This window comes from Channa argus, chromosome 9, assembly GCF_033026475.1.
Source record: "Channa argus isolate prfri chromosome 9, Channa argus male v1.0, whole genome shotgun sequence".
Lineage (NCBI taxonomy): Eukaryota > Metazoa > Chordata > Actinopteri > Anabantiformes > Channidae > Channa > Channa argus.
Window position 1 is genome coordinate 15,542,592 of NC_090205.1, and position 21,590 is coordinate 15,564,181.

The 21,590-nt window shown below is 37.5% G+C and overlaps 1 protein-coding gene across 2 annotated transcripts in view; it reads right to left on the bottom strand.

Moving 5' to 3' along the window:
- The window catches only part of b3galt1b (UDP-Gal:betaGlcNAc beta 1,3-galactosyltransferase, polypeptide 1b), a 57,047-nt gene that overhangs the window by 3,324 nt on the left and 32,133 nt on the right, over positions 1-21,590 (bottom strand). The window lies entirely within an intron of this gene.

Sequence of the window (21,590 nt, forward strand, 5' to 3'; positions counted from 1 at the left end):
CAAAAAACATGAGGAAGAAAATTGTGTGTTTAATAGCAACAATGGAGGTTTATGCCACAGACAAGTAATCTATACATCAGGCTCTGGATTTACAGATGCTATGCAGTGAGCTAATACAATTTATTGCTGGTTTTAGGAATTCAGAGAGATACTTTATTAAAGCAAATGCAGAGAATAGATTCATGCTATTTACTATGTGTGTTTGTGTGTGTATATATACATATATATATGCGTGTGTGTGTGTGTAGCTCAGTTGGTAAAGACAGTTGTCCACGGTCCCCGGTCCCAGTGCCGGCTATATTTCCGGGGTTCAGTGTCTCTGGTCAAGACACTGAACCCCCTTTCCCATATGCAGTGCCGGTCCAAGCCTGATAGAAATTGGGGAGGGCTTCTGTGGCGACCCTGAACTCACGGATTAAGCCAAAAGGACAAAAAATAAATAAATAATAATAAAATAAAATAAAAATACATTGTATATGTAATTCCCAAGCAAATACTATTAAGTAGACTATTACGTGAAAATCTGAGAAAGTATAGTATAGTAACTGCTGTCAAATTAGTGTTATAAGTAAATAGTATAGAGTTATATTTCCATAGGATTTGTAGTGGAGTAATGTGCACCGTTGCCAAATTTGAATAATTATGTTTTCAGACACATTCCTCTTTTTTTGCAAAGCTTAATTGTTTTTTTTATTTTCACTCTCATATGTTTGAAAGAGATTAATCAACAACGTTTTCAGAAGATATACACTGTCAAAAATAAATCACATTGTCACAATAATTTCATGAGAAGAGGTAAAGATGATTTCAATCCAATTTTATGGGCAACAGTATATAAATACAAAGTAGAATGAAATTAAAAATATCAAAGTTCCTAAAAGTTCCTAAAAATTAAATACAGTACTTGTGGATTTGTTGCTACTCTATAACAATCCATTTTTAAATACTTAATGTACTACAACACTTAATGTTATCCAAAATAAATATTCATACCTGCATATACAGATGAGTTATCAATTTTGCATCAGAATTTAAAACATTTCAGATGTTATTATCATTAAAGAAGTAGTTTGGGATTTTTCAACCTGGTCTTCATAGAAACTTAAGTCCTATTTAACCATAAGAAACAGGCTGCTTGTCCTTAAAACTTGGACTTCAACATCCACCTGAGATGCATATTTAATCCCAGCAGTCAGTCCATAAGCTGACATAACTTTTTTCTCTACCCTATGTCCCCTTTGACTGCTATGACCCAGGATGACAAAAGTCTTATTTGTTGTTGTGGTGAACATCTTCATTAACAAATTGTGAACAAAGTTGCCTTGGGAATGAATTTGTACGTTGCACTTTTATAGTTTGAGGTTTTAAGACACAAATATTTTGATAAACTGTCTCCCAGTCTGTGATTACATATTTGTGCATGTGTGATACACCATCATTTCTTCAGTTGTCATCCAGACAATATGGGTTTGCTCATGCCACCGTGGATTGTGTTAGTTCTTATCTAAATTGTTTTGGAAGAAACAAGGTAAAAGTGTTTCACAGATTCCTTCTGTGATCTCAGAGTGAAATGCTGAAAGCAGAGGGCTGTGGCTAATAGTGATCAGAATTGACATAAATACACTGTTTACAGGAGACTATTTCTCAGAGGACGATGTTGTAATAAAAATCTAAAGGCTGTAACATCACCAACAACATCTGACGAGGGGTAAGAGAGGAAAAATATATGGTCTCTGTTGATTTTCCCTCGGCTTTGTAGCAACAGTGCGTGTAACAGAACCTGGATGGTAACTAAAAGTTAGTTATGGTAACTAAAAGGCAGACTGGAATAGTGTTAACGCATTTCTCTTTTGATTAATTTCCTTTATGTTCATACATGTGTGCTTCTTCAAGCAATGTGAAATGCTCCCACAATCAAAGTTCCACACTATTAGTTTGCACTGGGTTTCTTATTCATTCTGTCACCATAAGTAAAATGTTGATAGATCACACCTCCATTGGGGCTCAGGGGAATAGAATAGAGTAAAATTTGTCTTAAAAAATTGTAACCTCGATACTGCGGAAGTTTTATAAGTCATATAAGTGAACATTAAAGTGCAATTTTAGATGGATGGAGGGCTGTAATGCATGGCCCTCACTTCCTATAGTGTTGTCCATTACAGATGGAAACATTCAAAGACACTATGGAAAATAGGAAAACATTTACTGATCAAAAAGCCTGTTCTACATGTCCTAGCCCTCATGTTTCTGTTTACATTATGTTAAAATATCCTGAACTACTACTCTCCTTTCGGCTTATCCCGTGTGTTCGGGGTCGCCACAGCAGATCATTGTCCGCATGTTGATGTGGCACAGTTTTTACGCCGGATGCCCTTCCTGACGCAACCCTCCCCAATTTCTACCAGGCTTGGACTGGCACTGCATCACTGGGGAGGGGAAATGGGCTGTTAGGGGTTCAGGGTCTTGCCCAGGGACACTTCGACATATAGCCAGGGCCAGGGATCGAACCACTCACCCTGTGGTCCGTAAACAACTGCCTTTACCAACTGAGCTATAGCCGCCCCTACTGTTAAAATATCCTGATCCTAGGGCTGGCAGGCTTACATTTCACAACAGACAAACATCCTTTCAATCTCGAACCCAGCTTTCCCAAACTCTCTTATACTGTGGCTCAAAAGGGCACAAAGGGAACAGGTCTTGAGCTCCTCAGCTGGGGTCATTTTATTGCACTGGTCTGCTCAGTGCTGCACCACTATACTATCTAATGACAGAAATGTATTCTGCAGTGTGGACACTGCTATTGCATGTGGTCATGCTTTTTTTTTCAGATGGGTGAGCACACACAACACTTGTATACCTGGCTTTTGAAGCACTAAGTGACCTTCAGCCTCTACCCATATTGTATACTGTACGAAGGTTTCAGACTGAAAGATATGAAATTAACAAGGAACACATACATACTTTTGAAACAGCAGAGGTGCTAGAAGTACACAAACTCAATATTAAAAACAAAGTACAGTTACCACTTCAAATTCTTTACCCAAGTTGACGTACAAAAGCACAAGTACTCCACTAAGACTTTTGGAAGCTTGTCCTCTTCCCACAGAGAAACACTTGAGCTCTTTCAAAGTGACCATCAAGTTCTTGGTCACCGCCCTGACTAAGGCCCTTCTCTCTCGATCGCTCAGAAACTTCTTCCATTTACGGATGATGGAGGCCACTGTGCTCACTGGGACCTTCAATGCTGCAAAAAAAATTCTGTACCCTTCCCCAGATTTGTGTCCGATACAAACCTGTCTCAGAGGTTTACAGACTTAATAGCTTGGCTTGTGCTCTGACATGCACTGTTAACTGTGGGACCTTATATAAACAGGTGTACGCTTTTCCAACTCACGTCTAATCAACTGTATTTCCTACAGGTGGACTCCAATCTAGTTGTAAAAAGATTAAGGATGATCAGTGGAAACAGAATGCACCACAGCTCAATTATGAGTGTTATGGAAAAGGCCATGAATAATTACGAGCATGTTATTTTTGGGTTTTTTATTTTTTATAAATTTCCAAAGTATTTCAAACAAACTTCTTTCATGTTGTCATTATAGGATATTGTTTGTGAATACTTTCTGTATTCTGTACTCACTGTACTTTTGTTCATAATATCAGATCAGATCCTATGGGATTTGGAAAGGCAAAAGATTGATCCCATTAACTAAAGTTTACAGAGGAAATACACAGACACCAATCATTTCCAATCAGATGCGGGAGAAGGGTCAGGTAGACTGAAGACAGAATGTAACAGGGTCAGACCAAGCAATGTTTGTTTGCTCTGAGGTTAATAACAGTGAAAACATAAACCAACAAATAAAGGGCACCTTTTGTTCATAGACATATTCAAATATACAATAACTAGGGGCAGCTGGTAACAAGCACTCGCTGTGTCCCACATTATCACTTTGAAATCTCACTCTCCAGACTGAAGCAAACATATTTACAGTATGAGACAGAAGTGAAGCAATATTTACGTGACAGTTCATTTGGCAGCCAGTCTGTAAGACAACCTCCAGTGGCTTTTCAGAACAAACATTTCTAAGCTGGTCTGGGTTTATTGCGTACATGTGCCACTAAAGCACAGTAAATATAGTTTGTCTTTTGTCCCTTGAAGCACAGAGAACAAGTGCTGCTGGTAAACATTCATGATTAATTAGTTAGTAAATGAACTGAGGATTCTCTAGCAAAAAGTGAGAGAGGAGCAACGACTTGTGTACTGATGAGTAGTGGCTGGAGGAAGTGGAGTGACAGCTCTGTACCATCACATATTTTACTGTCACATGCTCAAACCAAATGATAAGTAATCTGTATGATAATGATAGCTACAATGATTTTGAAACCGGCAGTGTATCATTGTAAACTTGACATTATAAATGCTAAATGTTTTATCTTTGAGTGAGACATAAATACGTCTGTTTGTCACTGAATCAGTTGACAGCATCGGTATCAGTCTTAAAAGAGTCCTTAAAAGAAAAAAGGTGGTGGAAGAGATAAGGTCAATAAGATTATGTTTAGTTTGCATTGTGTACACATGTTAAGATGAGACATAATCATGCATGTGTGCTGCAAATTCACCAATCAATTCTTTCTAAAGAAACAACTGCAGTTCACTGTGGTTTGGGATTTTCAACATCAGAACATCAGTACATCATGTTTTCACAGTGTTTTTCTTTTGGACAGCAGCAAAAAGAAAAAGAAAAGCGTAAGCTTATTGAAAATGTTACTGTTGCTGTCTGTTTAAGACCCCCCCCCCCCAAAGAAAAGAATGGAAATATCAGTCCTTACTTTTAACTCAGTGGAAAATCTGTAACAACACTGCTTGTATAAAATTGTGATATACAGATTTTCCTAAGACTGAACTCTACTCACTTTCATTACTGTAATGACATGATACGTTGTTTTATGACTAATAATTAATATGTTTTATGCTAATAATTAACAATTATTAGCATGTTATTAAACTACAATTAAAAACCTGCTAAAACATCAATATGTTGCTGTAATACAGGTCCCACAAACCTCTGGAAAGAAGCAGATGACCATTTAAAAGCATAACTTGATGGCTGGTGAGTTCATAAAGATCCAGTCAGCTCCCAAACAAATCAACCAAAACCACCACCTGAAAACTGAGTAAATGCAGTTTGATGTAGTGGTGAACTTGTAGTTAAATGATCGATCAGAAATGCATTAACCCAAAAATATACTTTTTAGAGCCCACTTTAACAGTTCACTGCCGTAACAGCATCCAGAAATATTTTTTTCTTTTTGCTCTCTAATAATTTGATGAATATTTTATTTCCCTTGATTTTATTTCACACACTTAATATTTTTCTCTGATCCCTTTTAAACCTGTTCTCACATTGCTTTGTGAAATTGTCCTGAATAACGTCCTTAGCTAGGAACTTTGAGCTGCATTTATTAGCTTCACTTCTATAGTGGTAAGATAAGAGCCTTTATGAATCCAGCTCTATCTGTAATTTGTTGCAGGGGCCTTTCAGGTTTCTGCCACTGGTGTCTGTATGTGTAGAAGCTGCTCAGGATTGTGTTTAGATTACTGTAGCAGGAAGCCAAACCGGCAGGCAGGCTGTCAGACCTTTGCAGAGCTATTATTCCAATCAAGCTCTATAATACTGAATGTCACACTGAGAATCAGTCATAAAATCTCCTGCTGTGTGTGTCCAGATTGGGTCAGTGACTGGTAGAAAGGACAGTGTGTGACGAGATGAACAGGTGGACATGGTTGCACCTCTGAGCACCGGACTTTCACAACATGAAACACTGCAAAAGTGCAACAGGGAGCGGAATGAAATAGGAAAATAATTAGCCTACACTACAAAGTGAGACCCAAATTATGATGATTTATTATATGGCAAGAGGTAAACTGGTACGGGGCACACAGCACAAAGACAGCAATTCATCAAGACATGACATTTCTTTCTCCAAGCCTCTGGGTTGACTGTTTGGCAGGGTGGTTTCTTAAAAAGGTTATTATGCTCTCCTCTGTACATAACAACAATGTTTTGATTCATGGCCCCATGACCATCTATTGACAGGGCTCTAAAGTGTTTTTCCAATAACCAGGTCTCAAGTTAATAGATAGCTAGATCAAATTAACTGGTTCATACAAAGCTGGAGCATTGGTTAGAGGCTGTGCCAAGGATTTAAATTGATTACTTTGGCTTTCATTTGAAAAAAACAAAAACAAAAAACAAAACTATGAATATCAGTGATTTGCTTTTAATCACACAAAATACTAATTGCAGGACTAACAATAATACGTTTAATAAAACATGCTCTGCATTTTACCTTACTGCATCCTGCAAGAAGACACCTCTGCAGCATTTGGTATTATGTGGATGACATTATGACGAATTCTTGTTTTTGTTGACTCCTGTCCTCACATTTTAAATTAAATGTTGATTATATATAGTATATAACAAGCCACAACTATGTTTGTTGTTTCACACTAACAAATAATTGCATTAAAGAACACTGACACTGAGGACCGACTGACAAATGTGAAAAGGCAATAAATAAATTCATAAAGAAAATAATAAATACAATTTGTACTACAGCAAGTGGTAAAGTCCTAAATCTCCCTAAACAGCATCATGTGGCTAAAACCCACATTTTGTAGCTGAGATTTTATTGACCTTGGAATTGAAAGGAGAGAACTATTAAAATATGTTTGTCATACCAGCTACTCAAATCTCTCTATATGAACTCTCTCTATATATATATTGGTGGCACTGTATTATAAAACAAAAATCAAACAAAAGCCAAGTTAAAGAGACAATGTTGCAACTATAAAACTAGATCCCTAATACGAATGAGTCTGTAAAGCTGTTCCATCACTCTGTCTGCTGAAATAGTCCAGAGACAGCGTATTATATGATCTTTTGTTGTAACACAGATGGCTTCCGTATATCAACTGGGAAAACACACACTTCTTTTAAGTACTGTGGCACCCTGTTTGACAGCAGCACTGGTACATAATTCATGGTTTAGTGTAGCCCCACTGTGGACACATTTAGTGTATATTATTATTTTACAGTACATTTTTTCTTCTGTGCCTCTTCACTACTTTTGTTTCTGCTTTAACAACTGCCCAGACTTGAAAAAGGCATGAGCCAATTATGCCAAGCATTATGGGCCCTTTAATCCACACTAATGTTACAGTTTTAACATAGGTTTTAAAGAAATGTACACAAATCACTCCACAGGCACATGGCTAATTAGCATACCATGCTGAACTAGGATAAAACACTCTTTCCATTTTACACTACATGTCATACAAATACTGATAAACCCAAAACATGATCTAACCTAATTAGTTAGCTAACCAAATGAACCTACGCAATAATTTTATTTATTTTTTTACAAAGAATCAGCTTACATAACAGTGACATCCCTATTGTTGACCACACTGGTGAAGCATCCCATTCTTATTCCGGTTAAATTAAAAGAGTAAAAATGAGAATTTTCGACACTGTCAGATTAAATTCAAACTACAACACTTATCTCACGGTCTGCATAAGCACTTTGCTGCAGCCAGATCACCTTTACTGCACATATGTTTGTTTTCTGTCTCCCCAGAAACTGTGCCTAGGTAGTCACCTCACCTTCCTATTAATGTTGCTTAGCAACCACACCTCTTCTTCTCAATTATTATTATTAATATATTCCCCCCTTTTTCTTGAAATTTTGTGCTCTATTTATCCCATTTTAGGTGAACATTACTTCCTTCCTTCCAGTTCAACCTCACAATACTACACATATATAGCATACATGCAAAATTAATATTTAGTGTCACTGTGTCCTTGAATCTGAGATGAGATTGAGGAATCTGAAACCAAATGAACAAAAGAAGCAGATTCTCTCTTTCTCCCTCTGTTATTGCTTCCTGACTGAAACATTAGGGGAATATTTACATATTTTATGCTTAGGGCTTTATCTAAATTGTGTTCTGCTATTACAGAAAACCAAACACTGGATGAAAATCTATGCAGGCAATTAAATGAGTGACGCTACATTAAGCTGAATGAAAACTTTTGATAGATTGAAAAACATAAAAATGTGATCAATGTTACTGTATTCCATAGGGAGAGCTGAAATACCCTGAGTACTGTTACATCTTGAAGATTATAAATACAAGTTCATAAATATTTATACTCTTACTGAATACTCAATATGAGATATTGTACTGTATGGCTGATTGGACTGACTCCTTCCTACTATAAGCAAAGTACCAATACAATGTTTCTATGTTATGATTTTTATTTCTGGATCTCCTACATACAGTACAATATGCGCAGAAATCTGTCCATTTTATCTTCTTCATATTTGTCAACAAAAGGGTAAACTAAAAACAAACCAAAATACAAAAGTAGCACTTCCTTCTAAAAATGCCGCCACTGAACACAACACTTCCCTGAAAAATTAAAAGAACCATAACAAACTATTAGTAGGCCTTCTATGTGACAGTGCTCAGTATTGGACAGTTTGCATGCGTTCCTCATCTCTGTTGTTTCCCAGTTTCCTCCCACAGCCCAAAAGCACAGAGATTAGGTTAACTGGTGTCTCTAAATTGCCCGCAGGTGTGAATGAGAGCATGAATGGTTCTCTGATTCTGTGTGTCAGCCCTGAATGGCAAAATAAATATAATTTCTTGTTAAGACAGTTTTTCTAATGATGCACTGTTTTTATTTAATTGTTCTGTAGCATGATATTTTACTTTGGCAACCTCTGCTCTAATGAGGCTATCAGTTTTTTCCTAATGTAATAGCAGCATACATTCTAAGCAGACATTGAGCTTAGAAGGGATGCTATACCTTTACCATTTGTCGGTACAACTGCTGTTTGTTATGTTTAAGCCTGTGCTGCTGAGACTGTAAAAAAATAATTTCCAGTTTCTGAAACATAGCGTCTAAAATCCTAAACACTTTGATTTATTTGCAGATTTCACTGTAAAATGACGGGTAGGCAGCTGAGGAGAACTAGAGTCAAATATCCCGATCCTTTGGTTACTGCCTGGCATCTATCTGCCATCAGGCGTTGTGTGCTAAAAATTTTGCAATGAGACAAGGTTAGCTGGATGTTTTCAGAGCAGAGTTGCAGACAAGCATGAAACTGGTGTCCTGCTGGGATGATGCCAGCATTTTTTTAATACCTGAACAGATGTTGCCCCATGCCCACAGTTTTTAGTTCCCTTCCCCAAAGGCGAATGGTGTTGCATGCTGCACACAGAATAGAAATGCTCACCTTCATATGAGTAAAGGACATTATGTAGTAAAAACAACTCCAACTTGCTAGGTTTAAGCCAATAACTACATCCTCAATTTTTTGAGATCTAAACAATGTCTAAACATTGATGGCTTGCAGGGAGCTTTTGCTAAATTAAAAACTAGTTATAAACTACTAAGAATTAGGTTTTCAATTTGAAATCTAAATGATGCCAGGGGTGTGTGACTGCAACACCCAGCTGGTGTGATGGATATTTAATGCAACAGAATTGCGAAATAGCAATGAAAAAATGTTGTAATTTGAAATAAAGTTTCCTCTTCATTCATCTTCATCTACCTTCCTTCAGCATTAAATATCAACTAATTAATTAACATAAAAATGTGTTTTAACAATTTTGTACACATATTGGATAGAAATACTATCGGTAATAATGATACAATTGTTTAACAGGCTTTAATTAGACATAGCGCATAAATAAGGGTCAAATGTTTTTTTTCTGTATTTATTTTTTTTTAAGAATGTATATTAGGAGTAATGAGTAAGCTCATGAGTAAGTTTGCCTGGAATAACAGTGTAGGTGGGAATGACCTTGTTTATGTGAACTTTGTGCTTGCTGGTGTTTAGTGCCTTAAGGAATATCGGTATGGAAAAATTTTAATTTTAAAATAAAAAATGTGAATAACTACTAACTAATAATACCTACTCAGTTAGAAAAACAATATAAATATCCATTTTAATATAATTAAAGAAACCACTGTTGGTGGAGGAAATAGTGTAGGAGATAAATAAAGAGTAGGTTAATGTTAGCTTAAATGAGACTAAACATGCAGATTATTTTCAACAACAAAATTCATTAAAATGCATCTGCATTTGGTCATTAGTGAACAGTTCGACAACATTTGGACTCTACTCCCACTAGGGTGTGAGACGGCAAATTTATTGTATTACATTCTATCATCTTCATGAATATACCAAGCCACACAACTTGTGTCTTGTGATTTAAGGTGGTATTGTCTCATTCACAAATGTTTATCCATTATTTAAACTGCTTATGCTGTTATGGACTGCAGCGGTGCTGGAGCCTAGCCAGACTGTAAAGCAGTGTACACTTTTGAGGTCGCCGCTCTAAAGTATGCCAGTATGCTGACATACTGAAAGATAAAGAACCTTAGAAACAGAAAATGTTAGTTATAAATCTTTATAACTAACAGAACAAATATTTAGAGAATCACAGAATAGCTAAAGAAACAGTGTCCAAGAAGGGGAGACACTAAGCCTAAATGTGCCTAGCAGGAAAGCAAGAAAAAAGGCTTCTTTGGCTTGAAATCTGTGTCGCTGAGTCCCAGCAACCAAGAGATGTCACCCAGAGATGCTCTTCAGTTATCTTCTTCAAATGCCCATTTCCACATTTGTTTGTTCAGTTGATACAACAAGGTAAATGAGTATATTCACGTCATACTGTGCAATACATGGCTTTTAAAATTATTTCTGAGAGCTTATTTTATATATACACATTTAAAAGTAATTTTGTAGTTATGGCCATTTATGGCTTTTGTGAATAGTGGGGTAGAGAGATGAATGCCACTAATGGACCTTAATTTTCTGCCAGACCACAATCATTTTTAAACCTAAACAATGGCCCACAGAACCTAAACATAACCATAAAATAAGGTTAAGTAAGGACTAAATTATTACTTTTGCTGAGTAACTTGCCCAGCATTGGTCCCATACTAAGTGAAGGACCCTGATTACTGAGGCAGGACAATAAATTAAGCAGGATACTGCACAGTGCATCAGACTCTTAACATCCGATCCCTTTCAAATCCAGTGACTGCCAACAGAAAAAGAAAGACATATTGAAGAGCAATTAATCTTATCGCTTAAATTTTACTTTAAAAATACTAATATACATGAAAATTGAAATGATCAGAGAAATATATGTCCTCTTTTGTAGCCCATTAGCTAGGTGATTGAGTGATTGAAGTGATTAAGTTTTTTCACTGCAATCAAACTCCAGGATTAGATAGACAACTGATAAATTCATATGTGAGTTTATAAAGCACATCAGAGTGTGTAGCTGTCTGTATAGTAAATCGGAAACTATTATATTACAAAAAGATCCCTTAAGGCTGGTGCATGACTGTGGATGGCAGCAAGCACACTTAAAGGACACCCATCAGATTTATTGTTTACTGTATAAATGCTGAATAGTCAAAAGATGGCAATATTTTATATTGTGAGAGTATTCATAATTACACAAACACATTTACAGAGCTTCTGGCTAAAAGTTATTATACAGAAGATTACCTTACACCACATGCCAGCAAAAATCAGTTCTCAAATGTCATGCAGACACAACTTTGAGTGATGTGTTCAATGTTACAGAGAGTGCCATGAATTTTTGGCTTTACCACTCAGCCAGAGGATAAATTGGATTGAGGTTATCCAGGCATCGTCCCTGGCACACAGACTCCTAGACATCATCGGGCACAGCTAAGCCGTAACATATCCACCATCGAATGCAATATTCACTGATACTTTCATATTGTGAAAACAGAAAAGTATTGTTTACAAGATAGGCCTTAATAATGACAAATTTGTTTTAGGTATGTGTTGGTCATGCTTTAAAAAACCGACCATCCTATTAGTCACCCTCTGTGTCAGCACTGAAACACACTGTCAGTCATGCAGCTGAGGTAAACTAAGATTTACTGAGCCAGCTTGCACTATACAGTATTACTACTGAAACAAACCTGTATTGTTTGAGTGAATAACAATGATTTTGCAACACTCTACAGTATATGTTTTCTAACAGCATGTGAGTATTACTCATTGATGTTGACGTTATTGAGCATAGTTATCCACCTCCGTGCTAGTCAGCATGACTGGTGGTCTGGTGGCTGCCGGCATTTCAGAGAATATGTTTTCTCAGTGCCAGCAATGCCGCCCTGTACTAGGCTGCGTTTCTGCAGCTGCCATGGATACTTAAAATAATGGTTAACACTTCAACATTAAGTTCCACTAATTAGCATTTATCAGCAGCAGATATATATTTTGCATTGCATTCTATTCTATATGTACAATATTTGTCAGCCATTCTGTAATAAAGGGGACATTACTTTACCTGTCTTTATATATCAGTCATAATCTATTTATGCATAAGCCTTCACGTATGGGTGCTCACAAGAATGTTAAATATAGTTGGCAAATATATTTTTACTTAACACTTAATATAGATCCACTTACAACTGCAAAATAGTGTGTTATAAACCATTTATTAAAAGAGCGTATGATGGCTTTGAATGATAAATAGGGACATTAAAGTAAAGTGTGTTGCCTTGGCAATACTGACAATACAGAAAACTAAAACCTTGAAACCCACTTACATTTACTTCAGTTTCTACTCACATCAATACATTTTTCATTTTTTTTTAATTTTTATAATCAGTTCTTGTTTTCCAGTTAAATTCCCACTGTGACATACAATTATTTTACAACCTACTTCAGCATTTAAAACTTGTGAGAAGGATCTGACTTTTGTGCTTAACTCCTAAGAGATCTTTCTATTAATTATGAAGTCACCTTCATGAAGGAAGGATTTATGAACTGTAGCCGTTGTAATAGGCCTATTGATTGTATTAATGCATGCGTTTAGCACAGGGTACAGGCAGTTTACTAATAAGCAGTACAACTGTAGTACTTCTAATAATCATCTAAATGGTCTTTAAATAGGCTAATAGTATAGTCTAAGTTATAATTAAAATGATAATTATAAAAAATACCCTCAATATTAACATGTCAATACGGTATGGCACACTAGGTATCTGTAACCACTTATTCTGTTTAGGGTGGTGGGAGGCCTATCCCAGCTGTCATAGGGTAAGAGGTGGGGTCCACACTGGACAGGTCTCCAGTCTATCTCAGGGCCAAGACAGAGAGACATACACAGACAGACAACAATTTAAAATCATTAGTTAACCTACAGTAACATGCCTGTATTTGAAGTGTGGGAGGAAACCCGAGTACCTGGAGAAAACCCACACAAGTGCAAGGAGAACATGCAAACTCCAATCATCTGGTCAGCCAGGGATGCAAAACCCACACATAGAGAACCACTGACTAGTATTTTGGTATTTTGGTGTCTTCTGACATAGTTCAGCTATAGATGGGCAAAAGCCAGTTGGGAAGGGCTTGAATCCAGGGGACACCAACAAAGACAAATTAATTTTAGACAAAAGAGGAAAAGTTGATTGCCCCCTAATTATTTATGACATTTCCACAATGTCTATAACTATCATAAATTAATAGAACTAAAGTACTGTTTGTAATTATTGTGCTCAGTAGAACAGACCCCCACTGTTATGTATTTGCATTAGCCCAGCTACTGCCAACTACTTTGTATCTGTGCATGCGCAGCTAAACAACAGGGCCCAGTTACTAGTAAGTGGATAACTTCATCCAGATTAGATGGCTGATGAGTAGACATAAGTCATTTTTTTTGTGTTCTTTTTAAATTAGTTTAAAATTTATTATGAACTGTTGTCATAGCAACAAGCCTTTAAGCCTAAACCTGCAAAAGGGCAGATTTATTTACAGTGTCTTGTATATGCTCATACCAGTTAAATATTCAGTGCTGATAAATTGAATTTAATGTGATATTAAAATGTCAACTTCTCTTTTAAAGACTTACACTTATTAAAGCGATGATTTTGTTGAAAACTATAAGCATTAAATGTTACTTTTCAAGACATTTTTCAAAACATCTTACAACTGACAGCAGTGCAATGTCACTTGTACAGCACGTGTACAGGTATGTCTGTGATAAAGAACTTCATCCATAATAGAAGCCTCTGTCTAAACGTGTTTACGGTAAATATATTTTTTAATACATTTAAAAGTAATGAAAGTGGCAACAGTTTGGACATGATGTAACAAAATGTGAAAAAAAAAACAGTAATGATATATGTACATGGATATATCCCCCCAGTGCATGCTGGGATGGCTTCTCTCACATCATACAATGAATCACTTACCCACTTAAACAAATGCTGAACATGATTTCAACTTTTTACACTTTGTGGTCTTTTTTCTTAAGCCCAGATCCAAGAAAACTCCATCCAGGATTAAGAAATCAATCCTCAGCCTGCTTTCTAAGAGCCAAATTAGCTGGATGAGAGTTAACATGCATATTATAGCCCAATATCAGCATGGTACTGGAGCCCTGGATTAAAAAAACAACAACCTTGAATAAATAATTTCTCTGCTACAGCAAATACAGTATCATCAAATAAGGGCTGTAAACCTACAGGAATGTATTTCAACAAAGTGGGAACAAAGGAAGATGCCGTTCACTACTGTATACATACCAAAAAATCATTAATTTGCTTTTCGCTGTTGATGAAGGGGGATGATAGAGCTATATTTTTGTGTTAAAAAGAAAGAGGCCTGATCATGTGTCATCAGTTGTGCAGTGCTGGGGAGAAATGTACTGACTTAATGAGAGGATGTTTGCCATGGAGCCTCTCCAGCCAACCGTGTCACATCACAGAGCAGCCAGGTAGTCATTAGACAGACAGATGGTTCTGCAGTTGATTGGTCTCTCTACTGACCTATTTGAAGGTGTTTTTCTTCACCATGCCTTTCCTCAGAAGTAGTGAGCAATGTAGGAAATAGTGAAGCTTGAATAAAGACAGAAATGCAAAGTACACTTCAGTAATCTGCAGGAAGCCTTTTGTGGCTTTGATGTGTGGGAGACTCTAAAGGGGCTCACGACTAAAAAGTGTGAAACATGTCTTCTTTTTACACGAAGCCCTATAACCAACTGTCACTTTGACATCTTAAAATGTTCCTTTTGAACAAAATCTATCTGCAATGAAGATGGGAGATGGATTAGTTGCAAAATGAAAATGTCAAAGCTGGACTGAATGAGGAAGTAAAGATGATTTAACGCTGCTCTGTGCAACAAAAAGGGAAGGCTGCTTGGCTTTCTGAGTAGCTGTTACCATCCCTACTATCTACTTAACAACCTGAATTTAACACAGAGAGAAAGTATCAGACAACCTAAAACCAGTAATCTCTAAAAGACTGTAGATTCTACACTTGCAGCCATACTGTAAATTAGCAATAGAAATAACACAGAATGCAGTAAAAAAGAGACAGGAGCCTCATGTTGCAGGGGGCATACTTTGTTTCAGTTTGCAACATGTCAGAACGGGATGAAAGTGAATGCAGCAGGAATAATGAGGGCTGGTTGGAGACAGATCAATTATAGGTCACTTCCCCGATGGCTGTCACTGCATGTCTAGCATCAAATGACAGAGCAAAAGGTGTGGAAGAGTATTTCCCTCAAGTCCACGATCTTCCCAGATGGTGAGTAAACTGATAAGATTCTATAATTTTCTGTGTGCAACAAAACAACAAAAATATAAACATCTTATAAGGCATGGGTAAACAAGGTTTTAAAGCATTTGACGGTTAAATTAATTATAGATTTTGTTTGCAATACAATGCACCTTGTCTGGAGATATATTTTAAACGTTGGAGATTTTCTATCAAAGCTCATGAATACTGAGCTCACAGGGGATTTTCAAGTAGCCTAATCCAGCAAGGCCAGAGCTACGCAACATAACACACAGTGCAACATTAAAAACACAGTACAAAAGGGCATGTTTCTTAAACTGCTACTGTAAAATTTATTTTTGGTATAATGTTACCCTGAGGCTTTTCTATGTTCATGGAGTGAAACACATGCTGGGCTGTATTGTATAAAATGTAGTGCGGGATAAAAATATATTTGGCTTTAAACTCTTACTGTATTCCTTACAAAATCATGTATGTTGATAAGGAATTTATCTCATATGAAACAGTTGGTCATAGTGGATGCTCTTGGTTGTAAATTTAAGACTGATTATAAGATAAACTGCATAAACAGGAGCAGGAGAAAAACACAGCAGGGATCATGTGTGAACAACTTATACTGTGCAATTCATTTCTTGCTGTTCCTCAATTACAACCATGAGAAACAATCTAGTGGATGATCAAACCAAAGCATGAATCAATCTGTATAAACAAAGTGAAGCCTCTGAAATACTTCAGACTGCTCAAGTCCTCACAGATTGAAAAGTCTGCTTACTGCAGTAAGGTGCTTTCTGTAGTAAGGTAGTAAAGTATATCTTCCAGTTGGTATTTTCACAAAAGAAAAAGTGCATGTGTTTATTGTATTACATAACAAAATGTCTTTTTAATACGGCTACAGTTGATAAAGAAAGCTACATTTTCTTAAGTAGCTTGTACTTTGTTTCTGAGTTACTTTAGTTTTACTACCTTTAAAACCACATCAACTCAGGTCGGTTTTGCCTTTTGGTATTTTAGCTGCCAGCTTCAATTTTTTACTAAATACAGAAATATTTTCTGTCCTGTTAGCAGCCACTTAATACCCTACCTTAATTATTGTTAGTTAGGTATCATCTTGGCTCAGTTAATGTAACACAAACACAAAAATCAACAAGACTTCATATTTTCAGTGCTTCTGGCTGTTTTGTAGCATTAAAGTTGATCTGGTTATTAAAGGAGAATTTTGAACACATTTAAAAAGCACTTTCCTTGTGATCAACTTGTATGTCACGGCTGTGAGTCTTAGTCTTGTTGCCTTGGTGATTGGTACTTCCTCACTCTGTTTTCCTCTCCCCTCCCTGCCGATCTGCAATTAGTCTCATGCCGCTCACCTGTTGCATCCCTTTATATACTCCGCTCACCTGTCACTCCCTGCCAGATCGTCTTTCAGACTGCCTCGGTGAATAGTCTGTCTCTGATCCTGAAAATCCGCACCTAAGAGAATAAGGTCTTGTTCTAGTTTATGTTTGTTTTTCTCTCGAGAATTCCTTTGCTAATTTTCAAACAACCTATCCCTCTGTTGCTACTTTGTTTGCTCACTGCCAGCGTTTAATTTGCTACTTTGTTTGCTCGCTAACAACGATTGAGGAAATTATTATTCTGTTGCTACTTTGTGTTGCTCATTGCTTAATTTCAGCATCTGTTTTGATTCTTTTAACACTAGTTATTGAACTACTGTTTTTTTTCCCTCCTACTTGGGATTCTTTTGTTTTTGGAACAAGCGTTTTTGTGTTTACCTTTTTAGGCAGGGTTTGAGTTGGAGTCCGCTCCCCTGCACTTTTTCTTTGCTACTTGTGTTCTGCTTATGTTGGTACTTTGCTCGAGTCTGCCTGTTTTGCTCCCTGGTTGTTTTTCTGCCTGCGGCCTTAAGTTCAGCCCTTTCTCCTGCCCAACCTGGTCTCCGCTCTACTTCAAACCTCCACCCGCAGTAAGATATCTGGTTCTCCCAATATATTCCCCGTGCCATAGTTTGTCATTCACCTCTGTCTCCTTTTCCCCTCAGAGTTCCAAACCGTCTCCTGGCCATCCCCGCCTTCCTCTCTGGTCCCGAGTCCCCTTCGCCGCTTAACTTAAATAAACTGTTTGCCTTCCAAGTCCTCTGTGATCTGCTCATTTCTGGGTCCAATTCATACTTAATTTTAAGGTGTGATATTGTAGTTGCTAAGCTGATGCCTCTCTTGTTGGTAGGTGTGTGCATTATGATGCTTTCAAGGTTCTTCACATATGTTGATTGAGATGATTTAATTATTTAATATCCTCAAGTTTGTTCTGGAGAGGTTCAGTTGGTCCACTGTAGACCAGGCCTAAACAGCTACAGCATATTGGGTATTTTCCGCAGAGTTGGGTGTACGTATGGAGCGATAAGGTTAGAGCCTAGAAACCCAGTGTCTCTGTACATAATCTGCAGGCACCTAACAACATGCACCTGTTGTGACTCAGTCGGCTGACTGATCCTTTCTACCTCTGCAGTATCAAGTGTAGTATCTTCTCTGAATGAGAAGATACTACAGTTTGCTATTCTTTGCTTGAGACAGTGAAAGAAATATTTGTTGAAATGTGGAATTATGATTATGTGCTCAAAGGTGAATCATAAGTATGAGATGTGAGATAAAGTGTAAACATGATGTAAGTAACAGATATATACTTTTGTGTTATTGCTAGTGATGTGGCTCTGTCCATATGAGGGGCCACAACAAATCTAAGCTTGACATGGACTGTCCCTGAGCTCAAACACCCTGAACATAAGCATCACTGAATGAACACAGACATATACTGCAGAAATCTTGAAACTACACCTGAATGTTAATGCTGCAGGAGGCTGGGGAAAAGGAGGGAAGTTGCCTTGCACAGCTGCGGGTAGTGTTGATGTAGTCTGACAAGACTATGCAGAATGAAAAGACAAATTTACATGGCGATGAATCATGTTCATATGCTATTGCATTTAATATGGAACACATCTGTCTAAATCCATGTCTGGTCTATAGTGGGGCTCCATATTTCAGTACTACATTATGTTTAAAGCTAAAGGAAAAATGTAGATTTGTGTCCATTACAATGCCACAACCACATCAGAATCATGAAAACACACTACTCAACTTCCTTTCACAGTTCGAAACACATCAGTGAAAGTTGTGTGAGAACTATCTTGTTCGCTCACTGGTTTAATGGATCTATGGCAGGAACACGAAAGTAAATATTGGATTCCATTCTGTACCGGTTAATAATTCTGAGTGTGAAATTGCTCTGCAACATGCAACAATGGCACAATTAGCATTTGCTTGTAACTGTGGTAATTATCTGGGCAATATACCAAACAAAGCACTGTCAGCAAGATGCTGTATGCACCAGAAAAAACATCTTTAAAAAATATGACACTGCTGATGACTGTAGGGAAAACACGCCTTTTTGGGTGATATAATATTCCATAAGTAAAGAGCAATCAATATTTCCTGAATGGAAGGTCAGTCTTGCTCTTTGTTTTAAACTGGGAGGACATGATTGGACATTACTAGCTGGGAGTTAGCCTGGGATCCGAGATGGTCAATGAGAAGCGGTTGAATGAGCTGATAACGTTTTTCCACACAATGGTAAAACGACAGGTCTGATACACTGATAACAACCACGTGTGCACTGTAAGAAATGTCTGTGAAATTAACAGTAAATTGCTGTAAAATCATGACATCAAAAAAATGTAAATCGAAAAACACTAATGCCTTGTTTAATTTACAGTAAAATTGTGTAAAGTGGTGAACCAAACACAGCTGTTAATTCTAAGGTAAATATATGTTAAAATAATCAATTATTGTATATTTGACAGAATACTGTACCCTAAACACATAAAAACTGTAATATAAAAACCAATACAATACAGTTAAAAATACAACAAGATGGTGTTAATATAAAGATTTTTGTCCTTTTTTTTACAGAAAGAAACTGCATTACATTATACAAAATCATGTGCTATACTTTACAGTTAAGAATGTGAAAAATTACAGTAGAATTATGTAAATAGATTGGATTGCATAAGTAATTGGAACTAATACATTTTGAAACATTTAAGTGTCTCGTTGGTTACAATGGGCAGCACGGTGGTGGAGTGGTTGGTTCTGCCACCTCACAGCTAGAAGGTTGCAGGTTCGCATCCCAGGCAAACCATGGCCTTTCTGTGTGCATGTGTGGATTTCCTCTACGTACTGTGATTTCCTTCTCTAAATCTAACAGGACAAAGAACAGTCCCACAGTAGACCATAATCCAACTCCAGTGTTTGATGTTGTGCGTTTTAATGATGACCGGTAGACAACATAATTCAGTTCACCTGTATTTATATAGCGCCAATTCACAACAAAGTCATCTCAAGGCACTTTACAGGATAAAGTCAAGACTATAAAGATGTACAGAGAGAACCCAACAACTCCCCCTTGAGCAAGCCCTTGGCAACAGTGGAGAGGAAAAACTCCCTTTAACGGAAGAAACCTCCAGCAGAAGCAGGCTCAGGGTGAGCGGCCATCTGCCTTGACTGGTTGGGGTGAGTGGAAAGAGAATAGAGCAACAAAAAGCAACAACAAAACATTAGGCAGGTTGGTAGTCAGTCTACTGGTTAGCCAGTAGCTGCACGCTGGAAAACACACAACTTCAAAGCCCGGGGACACCTGCAAAGAGGCACAGAGATAGGGGGACAGAGAAGGACAAAGACAACTATGGGAGAAAACACACAAAGTTAATGTCATACAGTAGTGACAATTGTAGAGTGAGAGGAGAGAGGGACAAGAGGAGGAAAGAAGCTAAGTGCATTGGGGGGTGGGTCCCCCAGCAGTCTAAGCCTATAGCAGCATAACTATAACTAACTATAAGCTTTATCAAAGAGGAAGGTTTTGAGCCCCAAATCAGAACTGGGAGCTGGTTCCACAGGAGAGGAGGTTGATAGCTAAAGGCTCTGTCTCCCATTCTACCTTTGGAAATTCTGGGAACAACAAGTAGGCCTGCATTGTGGGATCAAAGTGGTCTACTGGGACGATATGGTAAATGGTAAATAGTCGCTTATATAGTGCTTTTATCCAAAGCGCTTTACAATATAGCTTCCCATTCACACACACACACCAATGGCAGTGGCTGCCATGCAAGGTGCTCACCTGACCCCACCACTTGGGGTTCAGTGTCTTGCCCAAGGACACTTCGACTTGGAGCGGGGATTGAAACACTGACCCTGTGGTCCATGGTCAATTGCCTTACCAACTGAGCTACAGCCACCCCCATGGTGCTATGAGGTCCATTCAGAGCTTTATATGTAAGAAGCAGGGTTTTAAATTTTATTCTAAATTTAATGGGAAGCCAATGAAGAGAAGCTAGTGAAGGTGAAATATGATCTCTCTTGCTAGTTCCAGTCAGCACTCTTGCTGCAGCATTTTGGATTAATTGCAGGCTCTTTAAGGAGTTACTGGGGCATCCTGAAAGTAGGGAATTACAGTAGTCCAACCCAGAAGTAACAAATGCATTGACCAGTTTTTCGGCATCACTTTGAGACAGGATGCTCCTAATTTTGGCAATGTTCCATAGGAGGAAGAAGGCTGTTCTTGAGATTTGTTTTATATGTGAGGTAAAAGACAAATCCTGGTCAAAAATAACTCCAAGGTTCCTTGCAGTAGTACTGGAGGCCAGACTTATGCCATCTAGAGTAACAATATGGTTGAACAGCATATTTCTGAGGTTTTAGGCCCAAATACTATGACTTCAGTTTTGTCTGAGTTTAGAAGTAAAGAATTGTGGGACATCCAGGCCTTTATGTCTTATAGGCATGAAGCTGTATTAGCTGATTATTTTCATCTGGTTCCATAGATAAATATAGCTGGGCATCATCAGCATAGCAGTGGAAATTTATGGAGTGTTTTTCTAATAATGTTGCCTAAAA